The sequence below is a fragment of the Dermacentor variabilis genome, chromosome 2 (genome assembly GCF_050947875.1).
Source record: "Dermacentor variabilis isolate Ectoservices chromosome 2, ASM5094787v1, whole genome shotgun sequence".
Lineage (NCBI taxonomy): Eukaryota > Metazoa > Arthropoda > Arachnida > Ixodida > Ixodidae > Dermacentor > Dermacentor variabilis.
This window is the reverse complement of record NC_134569.1, coordinates 191,957,862-191,968,172: the sequence shown is the minus strand read 5'-3', so window position 1 is coordinate 191,968,172 and position 10,311 is coordinate 191,957,862. Positions and strand designations below refer to the sequence as shown.

Here is a 10,311-nt window from a genome sequence, read left to right as displayed (position 1 = left end):
GACATCATTAGAGAGTTTTAGAATAGGGGCCCCAAACGTTTTGGGGCCCCAAAGAAATAGCGTCGAAGCCACTGCGCATGCGCGAGACGCAAACTGCGTTTGGGTTTTGCGTTGGGAACGCTATTTCACCGATTTAGCGGGAGCCCAAATAGCGTTCCCAAAAGTTTTGCGTAAACAAACATGGCGGCACCCATCGAAGCGACGGCTCTAGCTTAGCACCAAACTCGGCTCGATTCGTGCTAACGTGTGCAGTTCCTAAGCTAGGAGAAGTGAGTGCGGTTATCGCTTTCTCTCAACTAACGTGTGTAATGAAGATTGATTCATTAGATGCCGCCGATTCCGAATTCGATTGCCGATTTCTTAGCTCGTAGGCCTAACACGGAAATGCTTTGGCTGGGCAAGAAGCAGGGGAGGAGAGACGGCCGAATCCACTGGCGAAGCCAAACTTGAGGACAAATGCAGCCGAGGCGCGCCTTAGCCGAAGACTACACGTTTGTTCCGACGACCATTTTCAAAATGGCTCCGACGAAGGCGGTCACACCTGTGCGAACGCGATTTTGTCTGGAAGACGACCTAGCTTTGTTGAGAGAGGTTCGCGCGGTGAACCCATTTGCCGATCCGGCAGGATGGGCAAGCGTGTGTACTAACATCAAAACGACAACAGGAAAGTACTTCAGCCAGCGCGCACTCCGCGACAGGCTGGACCTGCTGCTCGCCCAGTACCGACGTAACGACCGGGCGAACATGAGGAAGTAAGTACTATCCACCGTAATTGTCAGCGCCTATTTTTGTTTTTCTGTCTTGCGGTGGTTCGGTGTCTACTCGTTGTATTCATCTATAGCGCACGCTTCGCAGGTCGGGAACTGAAGAGCAGTACTCTGAAAAGGATCATCTCCTACAGGAGATTTCGCAGTTAGCAGATGATTTTGGCCATAAAATCAGGCCTACTACTGCGCGAAAAGTGGCTTGCGCGCGTCCGCAGCCGTCTCCTATCTCGGCAGCTGAGCGTAGTGCTGCCTCCGACGCGAGAGATGCTGCCGCGGCATCGCACGTGGTAGGCCCAATAGCTGTTGCCGTTGCCGAGGGGACCGACTTCACATATAAGGTTTGAGTGTCTGCAAGACAGCACCATGCACTTCATGAACACCGCTTTCAGCACGACTTATGCGAACATTTAACATACTTTTTCGTTCGAGGAGAAATGCGCAAGCCCTGAATTTATAGCTTCTTGCCACGATGCAGCCATGATGTATTGCTATTTGTAACACAGTGAACAGCTACACGTGCATGCGGAGCAGTGTTTGTGGTGTATATGCTCGAAGTTAGAACATCATATTGTGGTATTGTGATTGTATACCTAATGCATGTCAACATTACAAAATACATATCTTAGTGTATGTCATACAATGTTCCGCATTAGCTTCCCACAGCATTAGTTGTACTTTAGTTGCTGTCTGTACAGTGAAAGACCGCTCATATGCTGCTCACCCGTCCTTTTGTACCTAAATCAGATGGTGTATGAGCATCAAGCAGGAAGATGGAGATGTGATATGACTTTCATATTTCTTCTGTTGACTGCCTCTTAGCAGCCAAAAGAAGTAATGCCAACCAGAATATAATATTACAGAATTCGTTGGTGTCTTCTATTTTCACACAGGGAACCCGGATGAAGAAAGTCCAGCGACTACACAGTTGCTGCACATATATCAAGATATACATCCAGGTGACGAACCTGCGTTAGATTTGGATGTGCCTACCTGCAGGAACTCCCCTGAGCATACAAGTGCACAGCCTGATCCTGATCAGTGTAGCTCAAGAGAGACGCTGCGGGCAAGGCAAGGCAAGTATACGCTGCGTGTAGTTAGGCCACATGTAAAATACAAATGTGTGGAGTAGTTTGTCACTGCCTATCTACAAACAGCATCTTAACAGTGCCCCTCTCGATTGATCTTTATTTGCAGGTGTGAAAAGGGCTGCCGAGAGGGGCAACCTGGCTTTCTTTGAACAAAGGCTGAAGTACGAGAAGGCAATGAGAGCCACAGAGTGCTCTTTAGAGGAGCGAAAGATTGCCCTCGCAGAGCAGCGCCTCGCTCTGGAGAGGGACCAGCTGGACCAGAGAAGGCGGGAATGGGAGGGGCAGCAGCGAATGCTGGATGAAGATAGACAGCTCCGGTGTGAAGAACTTGGGAGGCTGCAGAAGCAGCACGAAATAGAGATACAGGAGCGCAGGGCAGAAAGAGAGGCATCCCTGGCAACTCAGAAGGCACTTCTAGAAATTATACACAAGCTTTCGCAAAACAAAAAATAAACATTCTTGTAGTGCAGTATGGTGCATTTATTTCTTCAAAAAGAAGTTACAAGGTCATTATCCTTGTAACATACATGCCTAAATGCTTGGAAATAAAATTTTGCAAATTAAAGTGTGTTAAAACTACGCCTCCGATTGGTGCTCTAGCACTTCATACAAGATGAATAAAGCTTGCTTTAACAGGTCACACAAAACGTAGCATCGGCAAATGTGAGATTGTTCAGTGGTTCAAATGGAGCCAATAATTGCTTGACAATTTTTAAGTGCTTTCCAAAACGCTCTTATGGGCTACGCATATGAAAGTTCCAAAGACATGCGAGATCCCTGATCCGAGGAATGAGGATCTCAAGCAGTGACGGGAACCAGATATTCTGGCAGAGATGGTGGTTTTAAGCCAAAAAACATAGAAACTTGACTACCATACAAACATGTATGGCAGTTTGCAAGGATTGTACCTACTTTGTACATCTGAGGTACATTTTGTAGAAGAATCTTTTGATTTTTTTTAAAGTCCAAAAATGCAAACAGACCAACAGTCTTGCCGAATCCCCATTCTACGGCCTGGCGGACTGTGCTCATGCCGGAATTAAACCTTTGCTGTGCCTCTGTCAGAGAAGAGCCAGCATATGGGCGCATCAGCAGTGGACGTAGTGGATATGCAGGGTCGCCATAGATGGTGTACAAGGAACCCTGCACCAAGTGCTCGAGCCTGTTGTAAAGGCCGCTGTCTCCCAGGATACCTACAACAGAGCAACTCTTTTCAGCACTCGGCAGTCACCCAAGAAATATTCTCACAAAGAGCACTAAAAGAGATTTCATAGCTGAAGTGCCTGAACAAGAATATTATTTATAAAACAAAATGGTACACAGAATGGTTCTTTTTCAATCTCATGATATTAGCTTGACCAGTGAATAACAGAAGACCTTGTTGGCTACTATGCATGCAGTTATATGCTTAATTCTGGGGTACAGGTGCTCACAACATGGAAGAAAACCAATAATTACGTTTCCTTAAGGTGATCAAGCATGCACAAAGGGCACTATAAGTAAACTTCCTCGGTACCTTTGTCTTCACGTAAGGTGTGCAGCATTATGCTTCACTGCACAATATTTCTGTAGTGACCTATACATGCACTGCTTTTATGAAAATACCATTATGTAATAAAAATACCTTTATCAATATAGTAAGTTTGGTGTACCTACCGGCGTCGTGTCTGTGACCTGGATAGGGGCCGTCAAGATCGCACACGATGCCGTTGGCGCACATGACAGATTGATATTTCACAGCATGGACGCGCTTATGACCAGAGAAATATATTCTCTGGTTCACCGATGGCCGGCAAATCGGTCTCGCTGTCCCATCCACGAACCCCCAACAGTTTTTAAGTGGTGCACCTCAGCGATGCACTGCCTGCAGATAAAAGTAGGTAAAGTAAACAATTACCTTGCCACTCAGAAATTGCTCGAAGAATTTGCGAGTAATCTGGTTACGTTTCGTGCGTAATTTTAGCCAGGCATATCTATGCACTCACGTTCGCGCAGTTAGGTATTTCAATGCACTGTACTTGCCTGAGAAAAACGACCTAGTTCAGCAATGTTCAGCCACTTGTTCTTAGTTAAGTCCAGCAGGTGTCCAAAGTTGCCTTCAATGTGCGTGAGCACCTGGGACACGATACTTGACAAAGTGGAGTAGTGGCGGCCAAACAGTGGCTCCAAATCCCACCACCTGTTGGGATACGCCAGCCTGCGTAGGGTTATGAGAAGAGCTTCCTCGCCACTTACGCTGACACCCTGGGCGCTTATTACAGCGTCCGGGATAAGCAGAGACGTGCTCAGGTCTTTCAGGTGTTCCTTATGAAATCTGAACATCCGCCTAAAAGCATCTTCCTGCAGTTCTTCGATGTTAAATAGGCCGTTTACCGACTTATACTGTCGGGGTGTGCGCTGTTGATGTCCAAGGAAAATGTCTTCCAGATCACTCCAGCTGAGATCTAGATAAAGTAGGTGCTCACAAAGAACACCTACGCGCGAGCGACTCACGTTCGGCATGAATGCTGATGGCAAACTCTGAACTTTACGTCGCAAACACGACAAGAAGCACGACTGGCTCTCTGAGTACGCGCGCGAGTATGAGCTTGGGGATTAACTTGGCTGGTGAAGGAACGTAAAGGCGGGTATTCAAAACTAAGCGCAACTAATTATTTGCTGATGATAAATTAACCTCGAAATTTCAATTAAACGCGAAAACACGACAGTTAAAATTACCATTCTTATCGTAAAATGGTATATTCTTTAAAATTGTTTCTAATAACTTTTTTTTTATGCCGTAGTGGCGCTGTCAGCGCAAGACGCTATTCGCAAACGCAAAACCCTATTCTAAAACTCTTCACTCGTGCGTGCCCCAACGCTAACGCCCGCAAAGCTCTTTGGGGCCCCAAAATATTGGGGCCCCTATTCTAAAACTCCCTATTATGGCAGTTCGAGGACTTTGTCAACTTTCTCGCCTACATGTACCATCGGGTCGTCCACTATCCCCTCACTATATCAATGATGAGGGGCTGTTTTTATGGCGAAACGGCATTACTAGCCGATAGGCTGAACAGGTTGTGTCCTAGGTATGTGGCATTACATGTGCAGCTCTCCTCAGCTGACCCATTTGACGCGAACCTGTTTTACTGGCTATATTTCGCTGATTACATGTGCACCTGTCACAAAAAAAATGTAAGGAGACAGTTTTCATGTGGTTTTCTAGAACAAAACGGGCTCCTTCAGACTTGTATGACTGAATAGATCAAAGCAGGCTAGTGCCAGATTCAATGTACATCTTTGACGTGAATGTCCGTCACATCGTAGGTGCCACTGCCATGTGATTTTCATCAAAGAAACCTAACTCACTAAAACTTGCATAAGTTGGCATACGAAACTAGTTGTGGACCAATCTGCAAGGAACTTCCGTAAGTGACGAGCATTTGCGTCACTGGAGATGTGCCAAGAGGTATGTGCCCCTCTTCAATAAAGCTTGCTGGCCCCAACATGTACCGCTATGTACGAGCCGCACTTCAATGTAGTGAAATTGGAAGATCAGTCAAGTAGTCAGTCACACAAAAAAGAACTGCATTCGTGCAACCTTGATAATTTGACTATTCTGTCTGCTCTCACTGGTACGTAAGATAATTGTTAGCCACATGGGCCGATCGCTGTGGAAAAAAATAGGCGTCTTTTTAACAAGTTCGGGAAAAGAATTTTCTAGGAACAGATGCGGTAAAGTAACGATAGTTTTATAGCCAATTGGGGGGAGTGGGTTACGTCCCAAGGACGCCGTAGTGGAGGTCTACGGACAATTTTGCCCAACTGGGGATCTTTAACGTGCGCTACGATGCACACGGGCGCCTTCGCAGCTTGCCTCCATTCAAACTGAAATCTCCGGAGCCGGGGATTAGCCCGCAATTTCGAGCCGACTATACTAGCGCCTTAGCTACTCGGCTACCCCGAAGGGTGATAAGAGTAAGGTTATACAGGCATATGAATGTGATGAGTCCAGGTAGGTGTGCATCGATTCTCAAGCACTGCAGGTTGAAAGTGTATTTGACCCAGGTTGTCGAGCTTGTAGCTGGATATATGGGGGTCGTAATGATAGCGACGGTTTGACATCATTATGGCAGTTTGAGGACTTTGTCAACTTTCTCGCCTACATGTACCATCGGGTCGTCCACTATCCCCTCACTATATCAATGATGAGGGGCTGTTTTTATGGCGAAACGGCATTACTAGCCGATAGGCTGAACAGGTTGTGTCCTAGGCATGTGGCATTACATGCGCAGCTCTCCTCAGCTGACCCATTTGACGCGAACCTGTTTTACAGGCTATATTTCGCTGATTACATGTGCACCTTTCGTAAAATCAATGTAACCGCACTTTAAATGCGTTGCCGAGGCTGGGTGTGCGCCACAATTCAATGAAAGTATATAACGGGAATCCGTGTAACGGAAAAGAAGACAGTTTTCATGTGGTTTTCTTCAACAAAACGGGTTCCGCCAGACTTGCATGACTGAATAGCTGAAAGTAGGCTAGTGCCAGATTCAATGTACATCTTTGACGTGAATGTCGGTCACATCATAGGTGCCACTGCCATGTGCTTTTCTTCAAACAACCTAACTCACTAAAACTTGCATAAGTGGGCATACCAAACTAGTTGTGTACCAATCTGCAAGGAACTTCCGTGACGAGCATTTGCGTCACTGGAGATGGGCCAAGAGGTATGTGCCCCTCTTCAATGAAGCTTGCTGGCCCCAACATGTACCGCTATGTACGAGCCGCACTTCAATGTAGTGAAATTGGAAGATCAGTCAAGTAGTCAGTTATACAAAAAAGAAAGGCATTCGTGCAAGCTTGATAATTTGACTATTCTGTCTGCTCTCACTGGTACGTAAGATAATTGTTAGCCACATGGGCCGATCGCTGTGGCAAAAAATAGGCGTCTTTTTAACAAGTTCGGGAAAAGAATTTTCTAGGAACAGACGCGGTAAAGTAACGATAGTTTAATAGCCAATTGGGGGGAGTGGGTTACGTCCCAAGGACGCCGTAATGGAGGTCTACGGAGAATTTTGCCCAACTGGGGATCTTTAACGTGCGCTACGATGCACACGGGCACCTTCGCAGCTTGCCTCCATTCAAACTGAAATCTCCGGAGCCGGGGATTAGCCCGCAATTTCGAGCCGAGTATACTGGCGCCTTAGCTACTCCGCTACCCCGAAGGGTGATAGAGTAAGGTTATACAGGCATATGAATGTGATGAGTCCAGGTAGGTGTGCATCGATTCTCAAGCACTGCAGGTTGAAAGTGTACTTGACCCAGGTTGTCGAGCTAGTAGCTGGATATATGGGGGTCGTAATGATAGCGACGGTTTGACATCATTATGGCAGTTTGAGGACTTTGTCAACTTTCTCGCCTACATGTACCATCGGGTCGTCCACTATCCCCTCACTATATCAATGATGAGGGACTGTTTTTATGGCGACACGGCATTACTAGCCGATAGGAGGAACAGCTTGTGTCCTAGGTATGTGGCATTGCATGTGCAGCTCTCCTCAGCTGACTCATTTGACGCGAGCCTATTTTACTGGCTATATTTCGCTGATTAAATGTGGACCTTTCGTAAAATCAATGTAACCGCCCTTTAAATGGGTTGCCGAGGCTGGGTGTGCGCCACAATTCAAAGTATATAACGGGAATCAGTGTAACAGAAAAGAAGACAGTTTTCATGTGGTTTTCTTCAACAAAACGGGTTGCGCCAGACTTGCATGACTGAATAGCTGAAAGCAGGCTAGTGCCAGATTCAATGTACATCTTTGACGTGAATGTCGGTCACATCATAGGTGCCACTGCCATGTGCATTACTTCAAACAACCTAACTCACTAAAACTTGCATAGGTGGGCATACCAAAGTAGTTGTGTACCAATCTGCAAGGAACTTCCGTGACGAGCATTTGCGTTACTGGAGATGGGCCAAGAGGTATGTGGCCCTCTTCAATAAAGCTTGCTGGCCCCAACATGTACCGTTATGAGCGAGCCGCACTTCAATGTAGTGAAATTGGAAGATCAGTCAAGTAGTCAGTTATACAAAAAAGAAAGGCATTCGTGCAACCTTGATAATTTGACTATTCTGTCTGCTCTCACTGGTACGTAAGATAATTGTTAGCCACATGGGCCGATCGCTGTGGCAAAAAATAGGCGTCTTTTTAACAAGTTCGGGAAAAGAATTTTCTAGGAACAGACGCGGTAATGTAACGATAGTTTTATAGCCAATTGGGGGAGTGGGTTACGTCCCAAGGACGCCGTAGTGGAGGTCTACGGAGAATTTTGCCCAACTGGGGATGTTTAACGTGCGCTACGATGCACACGGGCGACTTCGCAGCTTGCCTCCATTCAAACTGAAATCTCCGGAGCCGGGGATTAGCCCGCAATTTCGAGCCGACTATACTAGCGCCTTAGCTACTCGGCTACCCCGAAGGGTGATAAGAGTAAGGTTATACAGGCATATGAATGTGATGAGTCCAGGTAGGTGTGCTGCGATTCTCCAGTACTGCAGGTTGAAAGTGTATTTGACCCAGGTTGTCGAGCTAGTAGCTGGATATATGGGGGTCGTAACGATAGCGACGGTTTGACATCATTATGGCAGTTTGAGGACTTTGTCAACTTTCTCTCCTACATGTACCATCGGGTCGTCCACTATCCCCTCACTATATCAATGATGAGGGGCTGTTTTTATGGCGAAACGGCATTACTAGCCGATAGGCTGAACAGGTTGTGTCTAGGTATGTGGCATTACATGTGCAGCTCTCCTCAGCTGACCAATTTGACGCGAACCTGTTTTACTGGCTATATTTCGCTGGTTACATGTGGACCTTTCGTAAAATCAATGTCACCGCACTTTAAATGCGTTGCCGAAGCTGGGTGTGCGCCACAATTCAATGAAAGTATATAACGGGAATCAGTGTAACGGAAAAGAAGACAGTTTTCATGTGGTTTTCTTCAACAAAACGGGTTCCGCCAGACTTGCATGACTGAATAGCTGAAAGTAGGCTAGTGCCAGATTCAATGTACATCTTTGACGTGAATGTCGGTCACATCATAGGTGCCACTGCCATGTGCTTTTCTTCAAACAACCTAAATCACTAAAACTTGCATAAGTGGGCATACCAAACTAGTTGTGTACCAATCTGCAAGGAACTTCCGTGACGAGCATTTGCGTCACTGGAGATGGGCCAAGAGGTATGTGGCCCTCTTCAATAAAGCTTGCTGGCCCCAACATGTACCGTTATGAGCGAGCCGCACTTCAATGTAGTGAAATTGGAAGATCAGTCAAGTAGTCAGTTATACAAAAAAGAAAGGCATTCGTGCAACCTTGATAATTTGACTATTCTGTCTGCTCTCACTGGTACGTAAGATAATTGTTAGCCACATGGGCCGATCGCTGTGGCAAAAAATAGGGGTCTTTTTAACAAGTTCGGGAAAAGAATTTTCTAGGAACAGACGCGGTAAAGTAACGATAGTTTTATAGCCAATTGGGGGGAGTGGGCTACGTCCCAAGGACGCCGTATTGGAGGTCTACGGAGAATTTTGCCCAACTGGGGATCTTTAACGTGCGCTACGATGCACACGGGCGCCTTCGCAGCTTGCCTCCATTCCAACTGAAATCTCCGGAGCCGGGGATAAGCCCGCAATTTCGAGCCGAGTATACTAGCGCCTTAGCTACTCCGCTACCCCGAAGGGTGATAGAGTAAGGTTATACAGGCATATGAATGTGGTGAGTCCAGGTAGGTGTGCATCGATTCTCAAGCACTGCAGGTTGAAAGTGTATTTGACCCAGGTTGTCGAGCTTGTAGCTGGATATATGGGGGTCGTAATGATAGCGACGGTTTGACATCATTATGGCAGTTTGAGGACTTTGTCAACTTTCTCGCCTACATGTACCATCGGGTCGTCCACTATCCCCTCACTATATCAATGATGAGGGGCTGTTTTTATGGCGAAACGGCATTACTAGCCGATAGGCTGAACAGGTTGTGTCCTAGGCATGTGGCATTACATGCGCAGCTCTCCTCAGCTGACCCATTTGACGCGAACCTGTTTTACAGGCTATATTTCGCTGATTACATGTGCACCTTTCGTAAAATCAATGTAACCGCACTTTAAATGCGTTGCCGAGGCTGGGTGTGCGCCACAATTCAATGAAAGTATATAACGGGAATCCGTGTAACGGAAAAGAAGAAAGTTTTCATGTGGTTTTCTTCAACAAAACGGGTTCCGCCAGACTTGCATGACTGAATAGCTGAAAGTAGGCTAGTGCCAGATTCAATGTACATCTTTGACGTGAATGTCGGTCACATCATAGGTGCCACTGCCATGTGCTTTTCTTCAAACAACCTAACTCACTAAAACTTGCATAAGTGGGCATACCAAACTAGTTGTGTACCAATCTGCAAGGACTTCCGTGACGAGCA

The 10,311-nt window shown here is 46.4% G+C and overlaps 1 pseudogene; it reads right to left on the bottom strand.

Moving 5' to 3' along the window:
- Window positions 1-2,317: 2,317 nt before the first annotated feature.
- On the bottom strand, window positions 2,318-4,750 carry LOC142573013 (uncharacterized; annotated as a pseudogene).
- Window positions 4,751-10,311: the final 5,561 nt, after the last annotated feature.